Genomic DNA, 22,818 nt, shown 5'->3' with positions numbered 1-22,818 from the left:
GACTGCAAAATGGAAACTAATAAAAATGCATATAAACGCAACAATGTTTTGAACAGTTAAAAAAATTCAATCACAATCCTACAATAGACAGACTGCAAAATTTAAACTAATAAAAATGCATATAAACGCAACAACGTTTTGAACAGTTAAAAAATTCAATCTCAATCCTACAATAACAATTTTGCATACTTTGTAGACAAGTAAAAACATTTAAATTTCTTTAAATTTTATATTAAAAATATGTCAAAAAATATGCATAAGAGCAGATCAAATAACAAATTACATCCTATCAAATGACACAGGTTGTATTTTTGGCTACAACTGAATTAAAGCAAAACTGATAAGACGTGTATTTATTTTATATATAGACATAAATATCTAATAAGACACGAAAATGTGAAATTCAATCCATCTTTAATCAGAAAGAGTCTATCGTCCATTCTCTATTGAATTTGAATTGAATAGAGAAACATACCCAACTTGTTGAAATTGAGAAAAGTCTGAGTAATATAAACTTTCAAATGAATTAAATTTGCAGGTCATTTGAATTTTATCAAAAAAACGCGCATCTTACATTCATTTACCTTGATAAATTGAAATACTGTACTGAATTTGTAATATAATACAAATCAAATAGTAAATATAATAATAAATTTCTCCTGTGGCTATTTGAATAGTTCAGTACGCATCACAATGGGATTTTTATCATGTTTACTTCAGCTGGTGCTTAGCTCAAGGCTGCTTAATCAAAATTGCTCATTTTCATGCAACACTAAAGTGAGATGAATTTTTAATGAAAAGAAACGAAATCATCAAATTCTTATTGTAATCTGACTGCTGTTAACTTCTTAAGAACATTCCTGTGGAAGCAACTATCACCAAAAGTAACAGACTATACATTTTCACATCTTACCGATAACCATATGATTTATATTGCCACTTCATTTGAATATCAATGCCTACACAATTTTAAAAAATTAGACTGGCTGCGTTCCTATCATTTATCTGTATCCTTTATATCCTTGAATATATAATCAATTATTGATATATTTGTTCATAAATCTATGAAACTCATGATACTCGAACTTATTGAACTCATAAATCATTCAGCATATATCTACCTCTCCCCATGAATCCATTATTCTTCCATAAATCGACGAATTATAAGAAAGTTAACGTATTCTTAAGTTAAATCTAATATATTGTTACAAGCCTGTAAAGTTGCTTCCCAGCATGGTTAGTTGAATCACTGGAAAGACTGTTTTACGATCAGCTCTGTTAAATGCTAATCGGGTGCCGCGTCAGTGATCTCAGAGCTTGGTGAAACACATGGCGACTTTTTAGCGACAAATTTGGCGTCTATAGCAACAAAATAGATATTGCTTGAAACTTCGAGAATTTTATCGGTCCATCCAATAGAAACTGAGATACGCCTGATTGATCCGAGAACCTTCTCGGCTCGCCTCTCTAGAACTATAAAAGGCCGGCAGTCTGAAGTTGTAATGAATCGGAGTTTAAGTCGTCAAACGAGTCGTCGAGAGGATAACGAAGCAACTGTGGAATAGTCCGACGAAGAACCAGCGTGTTGTGGAGCCCAAGCTATTGCTGAACTGAGCTGTCTGTAGAGTTCAGGTGTTTATTGTGGAAGCAGCATCGAGTTCTATGATGAGTAGCCAATCGTGCAGTAGTGTGTCGGCAGATCGATACAGCTAAAGCGAGGAAACAATGGAGAATTACAGCTGTTTTGGTAAAGTGAAGCTACGAAGATTCCCTCTCCTGCTGAATTCTGTCTGGCCGCTTTGTGTGTTGTGGCTGTTATTACTGCCAATTACAACATCTGGGCTAGTGCGACTTGTAGTGTGCTGTTGTGTTGTCTGTCTTCGTCTCGGCTGTATATATTTGTCGTCTCTGTGTCTTCGTCTCTTCGTGTGTAATTTATCGTCTTCGTGAGCAATAAACGTCGTGGCTTTCTAATGAGGCCTGCAAATCAAAAAGAACCCCGACGGAGGAAGTAGTAAATCCGTAACAATATGCTAATGCATCAGTATAATCTGTATGCATTGTATGACAATATATGAAATGAATTACCAAATATTCATTAATTCAGCTACCATGATTTCCCATATGATTAAACATTTATTCATTTTATAAAATAATAAACTATTCAGCTATTACAGCTGGTAAAGAAGAGAAGGTTATTTTCAAAAAAAGTCACAACAGGATCCCAATAATAATGAGATGGATAATAAGGTAAGAAAGGTTCATTGTAAAATAGCCATCATTGGTCCGTGTACTAACACTTACTGGAAGAAATTTGATTCTTATCGGAGATGATAATATCAGCGCTATTTTTTTGTATCTTCCGGGGAAACCACACTGGCTCACTCATCCATCCACTTTCCATCCTCTTATTAGTGGTCACTTCCTTAGAAAAGCAGGGAATAAAAGAAAACTAAATACAAGCTAGTTTGATAGGAGATGCATGGTGCATTTTCCCAATCATAAAAATGAAATGGAACAGACAGAATTCCTCACTTGCTTGCATTCATCAAAAAACTCCGTTTCTTCATAGAGTACCTTTGTTATTTTGAAATAATTATGCATACACTCCAAAAGTGTAAAGTCAAACCTATATCCTATGCAGGTATATAGTCTTACTTGTCGGAACTTAATGTCCAAAAATGATGTCGTAAAGCAACTGAAAATGTTAATTTTTCTAAGAGATTCATTGACTTATGGAATAGAAAAATCCGATACATCTCTTGGAATAAATAAGAAATTGTTCAAGTTTTGATAGAAATCTACACATTTTGTATGAAGGTCACATGCTAAATTTCACACCTGTAATTCTAAACTCTTTTAAGTTATCGTGTTTATACACAGATAAACATAATTCCAAAAACATGTTTTTTTTTAATCGTGATATGTAATAAATCTTTAAATTGTCGCTTTCAAACTTTTAATGATAAAAATATTTTCTTTTTTTATACATCGTACACAATAAAGTAAAATATTGAAATTCTATCTATCTAAATCTAGCCTCTAATGATGGATAGAATTTTGCATATAACCTTAACAAAAATACTGTAGACATATGTGAAAATACGGAACAATGCAAATCAAAAGGAATACATTCAAAACATGTACTTGATTTTCTCCTCGATACTGAGAAGTGTCACACATCCCAGACAGTATTATCAGTCGAGAAATTCAGGCAGAGAACGCTTACCGAAATTTGTAGACGTAAACGTTTTTTTTTTAAGTAATATAAATCTTTAAACTTGGATGATTATCAAAGGTAATTTGTACTATCAGTTTAAATACATTTTGTAAAGTTTATTTTATTGTGAAATTATATTACAAAAAACTGTGATATAAAATAATTTTATACTATCCATTTTCCCTTTGACCAGTGATATCATTTACCAACACTTTTTGGAGAATCTACTTTATATATATATATATATATATATATATATATATATATATGTGTGTGTGTGTGTGTGTGTGTGTGTGTGTGTGTGTGTGTGTGTGTGTGTGTGTGTGTGTGTGTGTGTGTGTGTGTGTGTGTGTGTGTGTGTGTGTGTGTGTGTGTGTGTGTGTGTGTGTGTGTGTGTGTGTTACCGTTAAAGTATGAAATCCGTTATTTTATAGAATACCTAGTTATTCCATGAAATAACTGATCGTGTCCGTTAAAGTGTAAAACTCTCTTGTATTTCATGGTTTAACTAGTTATTTCATAGAATAACGATCTGCAGCCCGTTAAAGTGTAAAATAATCTATATCATATATCTCGCACGACAAATACATTTACCTACCTTGGTCAGGGATTTAAAAAAATGTTAGTGTAAAACACAGTGCGTCATTAAAAAATGTTTTAGTTTTAGAAATAATGTTCTTTGTAATTCCAAGTGTCATTTTAGTAATCCTTGTTGTAACAAATGATTTTATGGTACGTTTCCATAAATACCATTTATACGCTGCATAGATTAGACAAATTGCATCTTTTTCATTTTAATTGTCTATCATTAGTTTAATTTCATTTGAGATAAATTGTTTATTTTACACTTTAACTGTCTCTGATTAGTTAATTTATAGAATACCTAGTTATTTCAGAGAATAACTAGTTAAAGTGTCAAATTAATAACATATTACACATTTTAACGGACACGATCAGTTATTTCATGGAATAACTAGGTATTCTATGAAATAACTGCATTATATACTTTAACGGTAACATATATATATATATATATATATATATATATATGTTGTATATATATATATGAAATGTATATATGTATGAAATAGGTTGTATCTCTCTCTCTCTCTCTCCCTCCCTCTCTCTCTCTCTCTCTCTCTCTATATATATATATATATATATATATAGAGAGAGAGAGAGAGAGAGAGGGAGGGAGGGAGGAAGAGAGAGAGAGAGAGAGAGATACAACCTATTTCATTTTCCTATATATTTTATAAACAATTTATAACTGTAACGATTGGATTAACTTAGAAATATTTTTATTTTCAAGAATATTTCTTTTTATTAGCCGTCTTTGGCGACCAGCTTATCTATTCCCTTTTCTGGTTATTCTAATAGTTAACGAAATACGTTTATCAAAGTCTTTATATTGATATTTGACTAAAAAACATGAATTTATTGGAATCAGTCCACTACAAAATACTGCACATGCAAATTAAAATGATATATATTATGAAATCAAAGTGAAATTGAAAAATCTTGCTTTTAAAGAAAACAATTGTTATAACAATTTTATTTAGAAAATTAATTAGAAAAAGTACGCGATTTAATGGTTTCATGAAACTATAAGATTATTGTTAAGTTCATCACGGCAATAAAAACATTGGTACAAATTTGATATCAAATTAAAATTTAAAAAATCATTAAAATTAGAGACAAATTTGCAGAATTTTACGGAAATGAACTTGTCATCATTAAAAGAGCAATTTTTTTCTGTCTTAAGGTAATGAAAAAAAATCACTTTTGTGAGAATTCTATTGAAAGATATAGCTTAAACCCACCAAACGCTTAATTAGTTTTTGATTAACAACTTTTAGTTAGAAAGAAAAATTGAAAATAACCTGCCTCTTATCTTGAAGATACGTAAGCCAAATTTCATCAAAAAGTATAGATTCAGCCCAAATGTTCAAAAAAAATACGTCAATAATCGGTGTCTGAATTGGAAGAATTTACCTTAAATCCTCCATGAAATCTCTCTTGTTCAACGTTAACTTCAATCAATAGCCGAAAAGTAAATTCTTATGAAAAAGAAAAAATCTTTTGAAAAAGCTTTAGCAGTTTCTCTAAACAATCTTTTATTTAAAGAGTGCATGTCGATTGTATCTTGGTTCTTCAAAAATATCTTCTAGAAAATGGCCAGTCGAATTTTAAAAAATATGAAGCCTGCTTCCCAAAAATATAATTCGGTTTTATTTGGTAGAAAAGTACAAAATTGTAAAAATAATGAGTAAATAAATGAGTTGTAAAAATAATGAAATGTCGATTTTAATTTTTAATAAATTGATAAATCAGATTTTTTGTTATATGTTTATTGTGATCACATTTAATTCAAAGCCATTAAAACTGTAAATATGAAATATTAAAATTAATTAAAGCACCATTTCCTCTAATGTTTACGAGTTTTTGATGTTATATGTGATTACTTTCAGATGAATTATAATTACAAATGAGTTGACCTAACTTTCTTTGGCATCTAGTTTTCTAAATAACATTCGAAACGAATAAAAATTCTGAATTTCAGAGTCCTAAAAACTTCCATTGTTTATATCTGTCCTATAGTAGGTATATCCCTTCATTGAAATGGATGTTACTCAACCAGATAACATTATATGGCCCACTAGAGAATGAAGAAGCATCGTCTTTACTCAAGTACTCGCAACAATCTCTCGCGTGGATTTAGCTGAATTTTAAGTAGAGCATGTACAAAATTACATAACAAATATAATAACAATGTAATTGATAAAAATTACAAAACAAATATATTAGAGGAATAAATTCCAGTCCTTAATTTTTGATGAATTACACATATGTCTAAGTTATATTTGAAAATAAATTAATAATTTCCTTTCAAACAATTAGTGACATATAATTTAAAAAAGCCATATTGGAGTATAACGCAGGGAAATCTTTTCGTTCATATTAATAATCTATCCTTTCATTAAATAGATAATTTGATTTTATATACTTAATATATTTTTAGTCTAATTTAGTCAGATTGAAGTCCCGTTGTGAAGGAATATAACGGCTATTTTCAGATATATTTCGGATATTTGAGATATATTTATTGAGACATACTTCCATTTGCCAAATTTAGCTCATCAGCGAGGGGATATTTGAATTTCAATGTCAGATTTAGTTCAGCCCAAGCCCATTGTTTTGCCAGAATCATTAAATTCAGAACAATAAAAGATTATTTTCGGTAATGGAGAGTAGGAATCTTTGATTAAGTTTGCATGAAAATACTCTCTTTGAATAATTTCTGAGTATTATCTATACATTACGATACTTTTATTAGAAATCTAGGGATAAAAAAAAATTTATTTTTCAGTTAGCCGGGCGCAAACGAAAAATCGCCAAATAATGTAGAATTCCGCCAAATTTTTCTTTGTCATTCATTTTGCTTGGCAACTTGGCTCGCGTTTGGTTCACAATTGGCGACATTTGCGCCCGGTTAAAGGAAAAGTACCTAAAAAATTACGGAATTTCGAAACTATAAACCGAAATATAGCAGAATTATTATATTTTAGGCTTGATTCATCTAGCATTATATCAAAACTTGTTTCTTCATTGTATGGTAGTCATTGTAAATCTTCATTCTAAATTTTTTTAAATTTTACTAATTTTTAATTAATGAACTAATAATGCTTAGATATTCCTTCACAATGAGTATATACAATAACAATTAACTAAATACGTCTCAAATTAAACAATTTCAAGACTATGATCTGTAGAGAATTTTGAGCAATTTTTTCCTCATAAAGTTTCCTTATTCCCTTTCTATAACATAATTTACAGATCGCATACAAACCTATAAATGTCATCATATTATAAGAAAAGAGACTAATGTGATAACACGAATTACATAAACCAATTATAAAAGAGTTTATAAAAAGAAAACCCAATGGAGCATCCAACTTAAGCTGTTTATTGGTACAACCAACAGAAATGGCACAAATACACTATTCAGGTTGCATTCATTATAGAAAACTTTTATGACATGAAAATTTAGCAATATCATTTTTAAACAATTGATATTTATCTGACAACTTTTTTAAAAATAAATTTAGGGAATAAGAACTTTTGAAACTGAAATTTGGTCTTTTCTTACTCTTCGATTAATGGTTCTATTTTAATCTATTTCAAATAGTTTTAGCGTTTAGAAGTTCCTAGTTGATGCGACATTTCATATTTATTTTTCATTTCATTAAAAAATATATTAAATTATAGATGGAATGCGACTGCAAATATAAAGTGTTCCTCGATGAAAGTTACATAATGTTGATTTTTTCCAAAACTTTAAATAATAAATAATAACCACACGGAATTGGTAGAAATTTTGTAGAAAAGCAATTTGTTTTAATCAAATTTTAAAAATCAAAAGTAGCAGTATGCTGCCTTTGAGATAGTATTCCTTAACATCAAACTTTCGCTAATCTGCATTCAATTAAAGTAAATATTAACTTAAATGGCTAAGCAGAATTGGCAGGAATTTTGTAGAAAAGCAATTTGTTTTAATCAAATTTTAAAAATCAAAAGTGGCAGTATGCTGCCTTTGAGATAGTATTCCTTAACATCAAACTTTCGCTAATCTGCATTCAATTAAAGTAAATATTAACTTAAATGGCTAAGCAGAATTGGCAGGAATTTTGTAGAAAAGCAATTTGTTTTAATCAAATTTTAAAAATCAAAAGTGGCAGTATGCTGCCTTTGAGATAGTATTAGTTAACATCAAACTTTCGCTAATCTGCATTCAATTAAAGTAAATATTAACTTAAATGGCTAAGCAGAATTGGCAGGAATTTTGTAGAAAAGCAATTTGTTTTAATCAAATTTTAAAAATCAAAAGTGGCAGTATGCTGCCTTTGAGATAGTATTCCTTAACATCAAACTTTCGCTAATCTGCATTCAATTAAAGTAAATATTAACTCATTGAGAACTAAACTGCATTAAACTGTAAGGACGTAATACCATTTCGAATGATAAATAAAGAACATTGGGTCTGGAATATTCAAATATAAATCTCGTTTGGCGTAATCCCACAACAGATGGCTAAAGTAAAGTAAACAGATGGCTTAAGTAACAGATGGCTTAAGTAAGATGGCTTAAAGTTAACAGATGGCTTAAAGTAAATATTAACTTAAATGGCTAAGCAGAATTGGCAGGAATTTTGTAGAAAAGCAATTTGTTTTAATCAAATTTTAAAAATCAAAAGTGGCAGTATGCTGCCTTTGAGATAGTATTCCTTAACATCAAACTTTCGCTAATCTGCATTCACTTAAAGTAAATATTAACTTAAATGGCTAAGCAGAATTGGCAGGAATTTTGTAGAAAAGCAATTTGTTTTAATCAAATTTTAAAAATCAAAAGTGGCAGTATGCTGCCTTTGAGATAGTATTAGTTAACATCAAACTTTCGCTAATCTGCATTCAATTAAAGTAAATATTAACTTAAATGGCTAAGCAGAATTGGCAGGAATTTTGTAGAAAAGCAATTTGTTTTAATCAAATTTTAAAAATCAAAAGTGGCAGTATGCTGCCTTTGAGATAGTATTCCTTAACATCAAACTTTCGCTAATCTGCATTCAATTAAAGTAAATATTAACTTAAATGGCTAAGCAGAATTGGCAGGAATTTTGTAGAAAAGCAATTTGTTTTAATCAAATTTTAAAAATCAAAAGTGGCAGTATGCTGCCTTTGAGATAATATTCCTTAACATCAAACTTTCGCTAATCTGCATTCAATTAAAGTAAATATTAACTTAAATGGCTAAGCAGAATTGGCAGGAATTTTGTAGAAAAGCAATTTATTTTAATCAAATTTTAAAAATCAAAAGTGGCAGTATGCTGTCTTTGAGATAGTATTCCTTAACATCAAACTTTCGCTAATCTGCATTCACTTAAAGTAAATATTAACTTAAATGGCTAAGCAGAATTGGCAGGAATTTTGTAGAAAAGCAATTTGTTTTAATCAAATTTTAAAAATCAAAAGTGGCAGTATGCTGCCTTTGAGATAGGCAGCATCAAACTGCCATCAAACTTTCGCTAATCTGCATTCACTTAAAGTAAATATTAACTTAAATGGCTAAGCAGAATTGGCAGGAATTTTGTAGAAAAGCAATTTGTTTTAATCAAATTTTAAAAATCAAAAGTGGCAGTATGCTGCCTTTGAGATAGTATTCCTTAACATCAAACTTTCGCTAATCTGCATTCAATTAAAGTAAATATTAACTTAAATGGCTAAGCAGAATTGGCAGGAATTTTGTAGAAAAGCAATTTATTTTAATCAAATTTTAAAAATCAAAAGTGGCAGTATGCTGTCTTTGAGATAGTATTCCTTAACATCAAACTTTCGCTAATCTGCATTCACTTAAAGTAAATATTAACTTAAATGGCTAAGCAGAATTGGCAGGAATTTTGTAGAAAAGCAATTTGTTTTAATCAAATTTTAAAAATCAAAAGTGGCAGTATGCTGCCTTTGAGATAGTATTCCTTAACATCACACTTTCGCTAATCTGCATTCACTTAAAGTAAATATTAACTTAAATGGCTAAGCAGAATTGGCAGGAATTTTGTAGAAAAGCAATTTATTTTAATCAAATTTTAAAAATCAAAAGTGGCAGTATGCTGTCTTTGAGATAGTATTCCTTAACATCAAACTTTCGCTAATCTGCATTCACTTAAAGTAAATATTAACTTAAATGGCTAAGCAGAATTGGCAGGAATTTTGTAGAAAAGCAATTTGTTTTAATCAAATTTTAAAAATCAAAAGTGGCAGTATGCTGCCTTTGAGATAGTATTCCTTAACATCAAACTTTCGCTAATCTGCATTCAATTAAAGTAAATATTAACTTAAATGGCTAAGCAGAATTGGCAGGAATTTTGTAGAAAAGCAATTTGTTTTAATCAAATTTTAAAAATCAAAAGTGGCAGTATGCTGCCTTTGAGATAGTATTCCTTAACATCAAACTTTCGCTAATCTGCATTCAATTAAAGTAAATATTAACTTAAATGGCTAAGCAGAATTGGCAGGAATTTTGTAGAAAAGCAATTTGTTTTAATCAAATTTTAAAAATCAAAAGTGGCAGTATGCTGCCTTTGAGATAGTATTCCTTAACATCAAACTTTCGCTAATCTGCATTCAATTAAAGTAAATATTAACTTAAATGGCTAAGCAGAATTGGCAGGAATTTTGTAGAAAAGCAATTTGTTTTAATCAAATTTTAAAAATCAAAAGTGGCAGTATGCTGCCTTTGAGATAGTATTCCTTAACATCAAACTTTCGCTAATCTGCATTCAATTAAAGTAAATATTAACTTAAATGGCTAAGCAGAATTGGCAGGAATTTTGTAGAAAAGCAATTTATTTTAATCAAATTTTAAAAATCAAAAGTGGCAGTATGCTGTCTTTGAGATAGTATTCCTTAACATCAAACTTTCGCTAATCTGCATTCACTTAAAGTAAATATTAACTTAAATGGCTAAGCAGAATTGGCAGGAATTTTGTAGAAAAGCAATTTGTTTTAATCAAATTTTAAAAATCAAAAGTGGCAGTATGCTGCCTTTGAGATAGTATTCCTTAACATCAAACTTTCGCTAATCTGCATTCACTTAAAGTAAATATTAACTTAAATGGCTAAGCAGAATTGGCAGGAATTTTGTAGAAAAGCAATTTATTTTAATCAAATTTTAAAAATCAAAAGTGGCAGTATGCTGTCTTTGAGATAGTATTCCTTAACATCAAACTTTCGCTAATCTGCATTCACTTAAAGTAAATATTAACTTAAATGGCTAAGCAGAATTGGCAGGAATTTTGTAGAAAAGCAATTTGTTTTAATCAAATTTTAAAAATCAAAAGTGGCAGTATGCTGCCTTTGAGATAGTATTCCTTAACATCAAACTTTCGCTAATCTGCATTCACTTAAAGTAAATATTAACTTAAATGGCTAAGCAGAATTGGCAGGAATTTTGTAGAAAAGCAATTTGTTTTAATCAAATTTTAAAAATCAAAAGTGGCAGTATGCTGCCTTTGAGATAGTATTCCTTAACATCAAACTTTCGCTAATCTGCATTCACTTAAAGTAAATATTAACTTAAATGGCTAAGCAGAATTGGCAGGAATTTTGTAGAAAAGCAATTTGTTTTAATCAAATTTTAAAAATCAAAAGTGGCAGTATGCTGTCTTTGAGATAGTATTCCTTAACATCAAACTTTCGCTAATCTGCATTCACTTAAAGTAAATATTAACTTAAATGGCTAAGCAGAATTGGCAGGAATTTTGTAGAAAAGCAATTTGTTTTAATCAAATTTTAAAAATCAAAAGTGGCAGTATGCTGCCTTTGAGATAGTATTCCTTAACATCAAACTTTCGCTAATCTGCATTCACTTAAAGTAAATATTAACTTAAATGGCTAAGCAGAATTGGCAGGAATTTTGTAGAAAAGCAATTTGTTTTCAGCAAATTTTAAAAATTAAAAGTGGCAGAATGCTGTCTTTGAGGTAGTATTCCTTAACATCAAAATTTCGCTAATCTGCATTCACTTAAAGCAAATATTAACTCATTGAGAACTAAACTGCATTAAACTGTAAGGACGTAATACCATTTCGAATGATAAATAAAGAACATTGGGTCTGGAATATTCAAATATAAATCTCGTTTGGCGTAATCCCACAACAGATGGCTAATTTAGCGCGCGACGGACAGACAATCTTTATTCTCCCTCTTAACGTAATTTATATAACTTTTCAAAATCGTCTGCGCTTTTACAGCAGAAATCGTATGAACAATCCTCCTGGCCCATTTACAATACAGAAATGGTGGGTGAAAATAAATTATTCAGGCAAGTCAGTAGGAAGAGCCCGCAAAAGGATAACAATTATTGCCATCGCTACAATATGGTAATTAATGCGAACAAAGTTAAAATCTGGCGGGAGCCCGTCTCCGCCGGTCGAACGCTAATGAAATCGAACATCCCTGACAACTCACTTGGCTGGAATGATCATTCCTGCGCGGGGTCTGCCACACTTGCCGAATTATCGCCACCCCCCAATCAATTAAAAAAGAATAATTTATAGCGGGACGCACAGGAAACCCCATTTTCGATATCAAATTAACGCAATTTCCGATCAATCTTTCCATGGCCACGTGCGTGATTATTTCGTTAAAGGTGAAGAGGGATGGGTTTAATTATTTATTGGCGTGACATTTTCGGAATGCCAAGCACGATATCTCTTCCTGTGTGCTTTTTTTGACTTGTTTTTGGCTTTTACTTATAAATCGAACTCTTCTGCAACGTTTTATTCAAAGATCCGCCCCACACTCTGTTTATTTGTTTTTTGACGAAGATATATTTTTTCTAGAATGAGAGCTAGAACATTCAGCATTATTTTACGTGCCATCTTTAAATAATTTCAAGTGGACACACGGAATGCAGTCTATATTTGCCACATTTTTGGACATTCAAACAATGAAACCACAGCAAAATCAGAGCTGTAATCATATGTTGGTTAGAATTCACATGTCCATTCATTAGATTCCTGACAGATTCTATATAAACCTTTCTTGATCATTGGATAACTTTCTGTCTTTGTTTATGTGAGTGCAGTCAACTTTTTACTTTCTCGTATATATAGAATAGAGAAAGATAAAATCGAAAATCGTTAAAAAATTCGAACTCGAAATTTTGACGAATCTCCACGTTTTAGACTTCGAAAAACACATGTGTGGAAAATGGCCGTCTGTCTGTCTGTGACAAGGATAACTCAACAACGCTTTGAGCTAGACGGCTGAAATTTAGGATATGTTCTTTGCATCAAATTTTCAGATTTCTATAAAATTTTGAGTACAATATGTTCAGAGGAAGTCTGCCGGTCTGACTGTTCAAATATAAGTTAAAACGATATCTACAAAATGAAGATAAATGGATAGATAAGATTCGGCACACAGATTTCACATCTATAGTGCAGAGACCTGTCGAATTTTGAGCCAAATCCAATTGCGGCTCTGTCGGTAAGCACTTTCATATGTAACGGTAAGCACTTTTTAGAAGAATGTTAACTCGATAATTCATAAGAGCTAAATATAACAGATTATGAATGGAATTTAGTTACTACAAGTGCAGTTTTTTGTCAAATCTTTGTTTTAATTAATTAAGAAATAAGTTTATAAAGCACAAACACTCTTTTCGGATACTGTTAGGCGCATGCCAGGTATTAATCGCCGAAAAACTTCTTGTTGTTGCCTATCCCCAAGATCAGCAGGGCTAGATCAGGTCCATGATATTGTGCACCCTAAAAAAGTCCAAAAGCATCAGTGGACTGTTTGTCATATCCCGTCTGGTAAGCCCAGGCAGGCAAGGATGTGTTCAGGTGAAGCCTGCACCTTAGAGTAAATGGGGCAAACATCAAAGCACCTGGAGCAACCAGAATATTTTAATGATCTAAGATGACCACTGAGGAAGCGAATGAGGGTGGTTTGATCTTGTCGGCTGCAAACAAGAGCCAGAGAGCCACCCGGATGATCACTTCGATACCAGTGGTGCACTGATGGAACACACCAAGAAATTTTATTCCCGTTTTTAGCGCTAAAGAAAAGTTCCGTAAAGGTGAGAGGTGCAGAAGGTATCAAAGCCTCCTTCCGAAAAACTTTCCAAAGATGACACGATAGATTCTGTAAAAATGCTAAATTGACGACAAAGGTCAATTCGTAACTATTGTTCTCCAATGTAATGCAAACCGTTCTCTGGCATGACAAGTTCATCAGAGAGTATGCGAGAAATTTTGTTGGAGACCACTCATTCACAATCTGATGGTTCCGCATCAGTTCAGGATAAAAATGATACATGTTTCCTTCATTAAAGCTCTTCTTGATTGATCTAGTTCCAGCATTCATTGCTGAAGCGGAGCAACTTCTAGAAGGTATCTATCTATTACAGCAGGCATACACTGAATGCTTTTGATAGAAATCTGTTCAAACATAAATAAATTCAAAATAAGAAACGTCACAAATTTGGATGAACCTGATTTTAAAGGTAAAGGTAAAGAGAGTTCCCATTATTTAAATTTATGAAGGCGTTGTTTATAGAATGAATAAATGCCATTTTGCAGTGAACGATTATATAAAATTTCACCTTATCATTAAAAAAAACAGTTGTGATAGTCAGCATAAGAAAGAAATCCTTTAACAAAGAAGCTAGATACCAATTCGCTTATCCTCGTAAATCCAGAAAATAATTTTCACTGCTGAAGGAAACCTTTTCCTTATACAATACGTACGAGCTATTTGTAGAAACTTCTACAATCAAATAATGAATGGATGATCCATAATTACAGGGGGGTCTAAGCAACTGTGACTCTCTCTTTCTCTTTCTCTCACACACACACACACATTTCGATTCTAAGATGAGTCTTAAAATATAATTTCGATCTTCTAATTTTAAATGTGTCATTAATATTATTATATTCTTTCCCTAGTATGAAAGTTTTTGCAAATATTTTGGTTTCTTATAATGATTTTCAAATTATACAGTATGGAAGTTAAATATGAGAGCAAAACTTAAAATACGTCCAGTCTTAAAAGACCATCATTTCCGAAATGAAGTTAACACAGAAAATATTAGAATATGCTATTTTCCCTCTCTTCTTCACCTATAAATGATTTACTCACTCAAAAATGTACAAAAATTTACAATTGTAACTTTAAAATTATGTACAAAATTCAATAACCTAATGCTTTAATTATTCCAGATACCTCAGCACACAAAACTGTGCACAATAACTGAAAATACTGTAACAGATGAGCTTATAAATAATTTCCTTTACAAACACACAAATTTGCAAAATTTATATAAGCTTGTAATTTGATTGATGATATAATTTACACAATTCATCTGACGAATTTTTTTCTTAGGATATCATTTGAGAGTTTGATATATATTTTCAGTCTCATTTTCATCCAGCTGTTAGTTGACCTTATAGGAAATGGGAACTGGGAATTAATTTCTTCAGTCATCCTATTCGCGTGACTAAGCACGGATAAAAAGAAAGCATTTAGCATATTTTTTACTCCAATTTTAGAAGAAATTTATAATTTTAATGTGAATACTCATACATGCATTTCTTCGTCTAGCTATCTCCATTATTCAATAATTAAATTCATAAATATATTAAGAGACTGATGTAATTGTAAAATAGTCACCTTCTTTTTGGACTTACGCAGATCTAAAACTCACAAATTCAAGAAAATTTCGACATTTCTCTTTTTATAGTATTTCATATGTATAAAAAAGTATATTTTTTATTTTATAAATACTGTTATTATAAAATAATTTCCAGTTTAATAATTAAATTCTTATCAACGCATATAAATTCCATGTCTCATCTTGCTAAAATAGATTCATTAGAATTTTTTAATTGTATTAAAATATTTGTAGAAAGATAGTTTAGATCTTTAAAAATAAATGAATGACTTTAACGGCTTTAATTCTAAGAAGAGTCTTTGTTTTTATGAAAAATAAAAATTAAAAAATACAGCTCTGTCTTGCTATTTTAAATTCAATTAAGATGTTCATTTAAAATTTTAATTCTAACTTTAATGTACGTTAAATTGCAATCCTATAGAAATAATTGGAAGAATTTAATTTAGCTCGCCCTTTTAAATTATTCTCTTTTAAACTTTTTTTGGGAGTGGGTGGGAGGGTTCGGATGAAAAGAAAAGCTTTCATGTGAATATTTACTGTCTTTTTAGTAACTTGCTAAAAACTTTTTAGTTAAAAGTTTATATTAGCATTTTAATTCAAACAAAAACTATTGCCATAATATTACTTATTCATTAATTTAAATATTAAGAATCAAATCTTTTAGAAAATATTGTATGTACTAAAAAAATCATTTTATTAAAATTTTAATAAGCCATTCAGTTTTCTTATCTAAATTTCTTGTAAAATCGTTTGATCCAAACCTCCTAGTTGTCAGTTGCAAGCATATATTAAGTATTTTAATCAGCTTTTCCAGAAATCTGGAAAAAATTCAAAATAATTCCTAAATATTCAATAAAGTCAAAATTCTGAATTTTTTCACAAACCGTAGAAACAAAAATAGAACCAATTATAAAGTTCAATGAAATTCTCGGAAAGGTTTTAAACTTCTCTTAAGCCTTGATAAGTGTATATTACATAAATATTCTAAAAAAAGACATTTCCTAATTTGAATTAACTTCCTTTATTCTGTTCCAAGAATTTAATTTTAAGATTGAAAAAACTTTAATTCTGAGAAACCCTTATAAATACGTGAGAAGTTCATAGTTATCAATATAAAAAAAAAAGTCATGAAATATATAGCTGTATTATCATTATAAAAATCATACTTGAAGTCAAAGTGATCATCACACTGTAAAGAGAATTTTTGATTTATTTTTTATTTGTTTGTTTTTCTCATTCAGTTAATTCTTTCATTACTAGATTAGTTACTTATAGATAATTGTCTTTTAAATTTAGCTAACTGAGATCTAATATACGTTTTGGCTTCGAAACAAAGAAAAAGTGCTTCAAGTATCGGAAAATAATATTTTTAGGTAACTTTCTCCAATAGTCAATAATAAATGACCACTTTGATTAACACGAAGACATGAATACACAGACAACAAATACACATAACTAAACATACACGAGCAACACACTGCTGCACTTACAACAAAACAGCACCCCATAAATAATAGTAATCTATACTTATAATAAAGTTCGATGTGTGTGTGTGTGTGTGTGTGTGTGTGTGTGTGTGTGTGTGTGTGTGTGTGTGTGTGTGTGTGTGTGTGTGTGTGTGTGTGTGAGTGTGTGTGTTGGCGCTCTGCAGGGAATGTGCAACAAAAATTAAGCGAAATTTTGGCGTTTTTCCACTACCGAAAATATTACAGCACAAAATTGATTTTTATATCATATTGAAGTTTAAAAAAGAATCTTTTTAATGATAATAATGTTTTAACGAACAAATTAAATTTCTATTTGCAAAAATTTTAAAAAATAATTTAATTATATTTTTTAACAATTTATAATTTAAAAATAAAATTGAAGCTGCACTAACTCGTTGCACAATAATGGGAAAAGAATTAACTTTTATCAAAACGTCGCCATCATATTGACATAAGTTTAAACTAAAAAATACGTTAACTGTCATTCTGAATTCAATCAAAATATCAAACTTATAAAAATATTATTTTCGGCGCGTATTTGTATGAAATTAAATAAAGACGAAGCGTAATATTTTTTGAAAAGTAAATGCAAGGACATATTTTCTATGATTTTTCACAATACCTATATTATTAGTTCAATTAAAGAATTTTGTTTAAGGCAAATATTGTTTAATATGTTCAGAGCCCAACAGCTAATTTGTAATCCTTTAGTAATAGAAATATATTTGCTAACAAATGGTCTAAATAATATAAATAATTATATTTTATGTAAATGGAATCAATAATTTCTGATGAATTACGAATTTTAAATTTTTACATATATCCTCTGCCCTGCGAATAATATTTAACAAAATATTCTTGAGGCGCTTCTATTTTAAATAAAAATAGTTGCACTCCAATCAAGTAAATCAATCACTAAACCTGACCAACTAATGAAAATTTCAGTATCACTAATTGACCTTCTCAAAGAAGCCAATCATTTCTCAAGAGTGATTGGCCTAGATTGTGAAAATGTTGATGGTTCTAATATTGTAATATTCAAAGCTTAATAAATAGGTCAGATTTCAACGCAGAAAATAGAAATGTTTATTTATTTAATTAAAAGTTAGAGAGAAAGAATATTTTTCAGAATATGATTCCTTAGGACTAAATGACTGTTTAAAATTTAAACTTATTCTTTTCAAATATATTTATAAACAAAAAAAAATATTATTATTATTGACAGCTTTTATATCCTTTTAAAAATAAAATTAAAACCTTAATTTTTCATTGAATCAGCGAAATTTTTGTTGAATAATTCTTTGAGATATTATAAATTATGAAAATTATTCTGCACTGCACACACGACTTCAATGCCTAACAACTCTGCTTTTAGTCCTCATATATTTTTAGATGCTTACTTATATTCACTGAAATACGTCTTTATATTAATTGTAGTTTCATTATTACCACTTTAATTTAAAAACTGAATTTTACGGTTATTATAGAAAATTAGAGAGAGACACGTAATACAATGAACAGAACGGCTTAAGGTCTACATGAAGTAAATAATACGATTATCAAAATTTGAAGCTTAAAAATATTTTGCTGACAAACCTATTATAATAAAAAGTTACATAAAATATTAATTGAACATTTTAGCGAGCATTTAATACTGGCGAACCGGCTGGTCGCCAAAGGTGGCTATTCGGTAATAACAACCACAGCACACAAAGTGCAGGAGGGAATCTAAGTAGCTGTTCTCTATGGTATCTCCAAACGCCTGCAATTATCAGCTGTCTCCTCGTTTTAGCTGTATCCAACTGCCTACTCACTACTATACGACTAGCTACTCCACACAGGACTCGATGTTACTTCAGAAATAGACTGCTTGATTCAGCGCACAGTTCAATTCACTAATCTTTGAGCTCCGTTTAATGCTGGTGCTTCACTGGACTGATTCAACTAATCCAACAAATTAATTAAGACGTATAGCGAGTCAACAACCGTTGATTCGCTATAAGTCTCTATACCACAAGACGGCTCTCTTCTGCTTGGACTGTCAGCCTTTTATAGGCCCTAGGTTCTTGAACAATCAAGCATATCTCAACTTTTATTGGTTCTATCAATGCCTAAATTCTTGAAAATTCTTGTATCATCCATTTTTTTCGCTAAAGAATCGCCAAGATAGTCTCCAGTCCGGCAGTCACTGATCTGGCATTCGAATCAGCATCCAATAGAGCTGATCGTAAATCTGTCTTTCTTGCGAGGGAACTAACCATGCTAAGAAGCAGTATTAGATATTCATATCAATATTAGTAATTCTTATGAGCAATTCTTGCGTCAATGTTCTTCCCTTCCCTTATAAAACAATAGCCTTACCTATCGGACATGGTTAGGTAGTAAAGGGTTAGAAGGAAGAAATTTTACAGAAGAATTGAACATCTTACATTAGGGAAATCCTAACAGCCTATTTTCACAGAATATGTACTAAATTTATGAAAAACGTGTTTTGAACGTGTGTTTTAAAATATTTTCAAAAGTACAGTAAAAAAATTTTTTTAATTTAGTGGAGTTAAAGTTAAACATAGTCAAAAATTTCTTACCTACAGTATTTTACTTTAACTTCACTCGCTGAAAGAACTTAGCATTTATTTTTTTACAACCCCCGAATGTATCAATTAAAAAATTCGTTGTTCGAGATGCTATCAAAATTTTAATGTTTTAAACAGTGCCAAAATAATCTTGTATAGATTTAATTGTATTTCAGCAAAGACTTTTTTAAGTTTAGCATAATAATATGATTAATATATGGTATTATAATTATTATTTACATCATTTTGAAAGTAAAATTAAAAACGGAATTCCATGATGAATTAGAGAAATTTTAAGAGTAATCCATTCCGATAATGTAAAAATTATAAAATAATTCAGTAATACTCATGAGACTTTATTGCTGAACCATTCTATTTTTTATATTCAAATTTTTAAATATTTGCTTGGTTTCTGCTGAACAAATTTTGTTTTAGTTGAAGTTTAATCGTTTCCACTTCAAAACAAAATTCAAACTTTAAGGAAATTGACTAAAAATAAGAAAAAAGCATAGTGAAATACAAGAACGCTGTGAGCCTTCTAAAATAGCATGAGATATTTATCAATAAAAATTTGAAGCTTAAAAATATTTTTCTGAAGATGTCATTAAAACCAAATTACATAAAATATTTAATTGAAACTTTTAGAGATCATCAATCACGGCCGACTAACTTGTCGCCAAAAGCGGCTAGTTTATATTATATTGTAGTTATAGGATTTTTATATACGAAAATAAATGTTACACTCCGGAGTAATTCAAATAATCTTGAAGGAACTACATGCTGGTGATAATAATTTAAATGAAACATACTTCTGACTGACAAAAAGAAAGATGGAAATACCTTTAGTAAATTGCAGAATTTTTTCATAGAACATTCTATGATATTAAAAGAAATCGACGCTTTCCTTAAAATTTCTGGCCTCTAGTTTTTAAGGTAAGATTCATTTCGTAAGCAAAAATTTTTTCGAATATTCGGAGATCTTTCGAAATCTCTGAATCCACTTAATGTGAGAAAAAAATTTCACAATCTAATCGCGCCGTATACCACTTTTGAAAGAAGCCGATTTCCTCAATTTCTTAAGAATGAAAACACGCAGAACACTCTTTGAAACTGACTATTTTTTAAATATTTTTTTAAATGTTCTGTGGGTTTTAGATAGTTGGTTTGCAATTTTGTTTAACTGGACCAACTCAACATGATTTCAAAAATAGTCGATTTGTATTGATTGACTAAGGTGGCGTTAATAATTATTCTTAAAATGCGCAGACAATTTTAAAAAATAAAAATAATTAAAAAACAAATCTATGGTATAGAAACAGAATAGTTTGGTAGATTGAGATGAGCGAGGATAGAACCTGGGACCTTGTGGTTTGCAGTCCAGTAACATAACCAAGATTCAAAAGCATATGCTTGTGTAGCGTAGTTGTTAACTGGCTTATATGCTTGCTATTCACCACAGATTCTCCCTCCAGTGAGTCGGAGGTGAGGCGAACGATACCGCTGTTGAGTGGTGATGTTTTTTTAGCTGTTGTCTAAATGGGCTGTACCCAATTGAGTAGCACCAAGCGTTATGGCGAGCGTTTGTGGTTGCTGATGCGCCAAGTGAGTCTGACAGCTTTTGGGTTGCTGCGGCAAGTGAGTCTGACGACTTTGGTTTGCTGCGTCAAGTGAATCTGACGACTTTGATTGCGGTTGATGGCGCCACAACAGCTGTACGAAGGTTGAAGGTTCATCGTCTGAGGTCACCAATTTAGCGAATTGAGATGAGCGAGGATAGACTTTGTGGTTCGCAGTCCAGTAACATAACCAGGATACAAAAGCATATGCTTGTGTAGCGTAGTTGTTAACTGGCTTATATGCTATTCACCACAATAGCAATGGTGGAAAATCATGTGACAATATCAGAGCAAAAAGGGACAAAACAGTTCCGAAACTTAGAATCTTGGAAAAGTCATAATTGTTTGTGCTTTCAATGTCGTAAGAATCTAAACTTTGAAAATTGCAAAGATGGTAGGTAATGGATTTAGTTACTCAACTTCATCTAGGTGGTACTCATAAAAGTTTTTACAGGTATAAAAGCTTCGCTTGAACTTTGATATTGCTTAGTAATGTTCATTATTTTAATAATTAGTTCTTTATTTTATTAACATATTAGAATATCAGATCAAAATGGATTAATATTTAAAACCATGCTTATACAAACCATAAGAAATAGTGCTTTTACTCTTAAAAAAACAAAATTTCCGCTCAAAGCCATATGCGCATTATTTCTCCATTCAGTGCGCGGGATTGTTTGCTATACGGAATAATATCGCACAAATGAAATTTTAAGAGAATTGATTACTAAGATCTATTGCTCAAAAATGTTGTGATTTAAGTGAAAAGGCTCCCCTGGATGTCTCTTTGTTATCCAGTGATAAAAATTTATTCTATGTCAAAATACCTGTCTGGTCTTTTTTCAGTAAAAAAAATGTTTTTATCGCTGTTGAAAATCATAATCAACAAAAGCTGTACAGTTAGGCTTAGCCTAAATGCTCATATAACAGAATAAAGAACTGTCTTGGCTAAGACGTATGAAATGGTAAGAACAAGAATAAATATTTAAAATTAGTATCGACAGGCCAAAAAAAAAGATATATCTTTGAAAGCAGAAAAAAATGTCTTCTTTTGAAAGAGGGAAATCAGAACAACTTGTTTGTCAATTAGAATTTAGATTAACATCATATTTCGTAGTGTATTCCAGTGTTCTAAAATAAAGCTACCTAAGAATGCAATCCAGTTCAAGATTACGATTTTCACTAATAAGACAAAAAAGAAACTAATTACAATTTTTTTTTTTGGATAACAAAAAAATGTATTAAACATTTAGAAAATATTTAATTATTTATAATAAAGAGATACAAATCATTCCAGATAATTTAGGTATTTTTAAAAAGTATATATATTAGCATTCATATTAATTTCTATTAGAAATTATTTTAACAACGCGAGAGACAGATATATAAAATATATACATCATTTATAAATAATTCGGTATTTAACACTTTAAACCACTTTAGGCCATCAAAAATAAAATATCAAATATTTAATTACCAAATATTTAAATTCTATACTAATTAAATTTCTTTTCAATGAGAAAAAAACTATCTACCTAAAGTATCAATATTTGCACATTTACGTTGGTAGAAAAATCTTCCTTTAAAAAAAGACTTCATGCTTTAAATGTCACTCTCATGGATTCATTTTATTTATTTAATCGTAATTCACAGTTACAATAAGAATTTCTACTTGATTTAAAAGAAAGA

The sequence above is a fragment of the Argiope bruennichi genome, chromosome 3 (genome assembly GCF_947563725.1).
Source record: "Argiope bruennichi chromosome 3, qqArgBrue1.1, whole genome shotgun sequence".
In the NCBI taxonomy this organism is placed as follows: domain Eukaryota; kingdom Metazoa; phylum Arthropoda; class Arachnida; order Araneae; family Araneidae; genus Argiope; species Argiope bruennichi.
The sequence above is the reverse complement of the archived record's forward strand: the minus strand, read 5'-3'. Positions refer to the sequence as shown.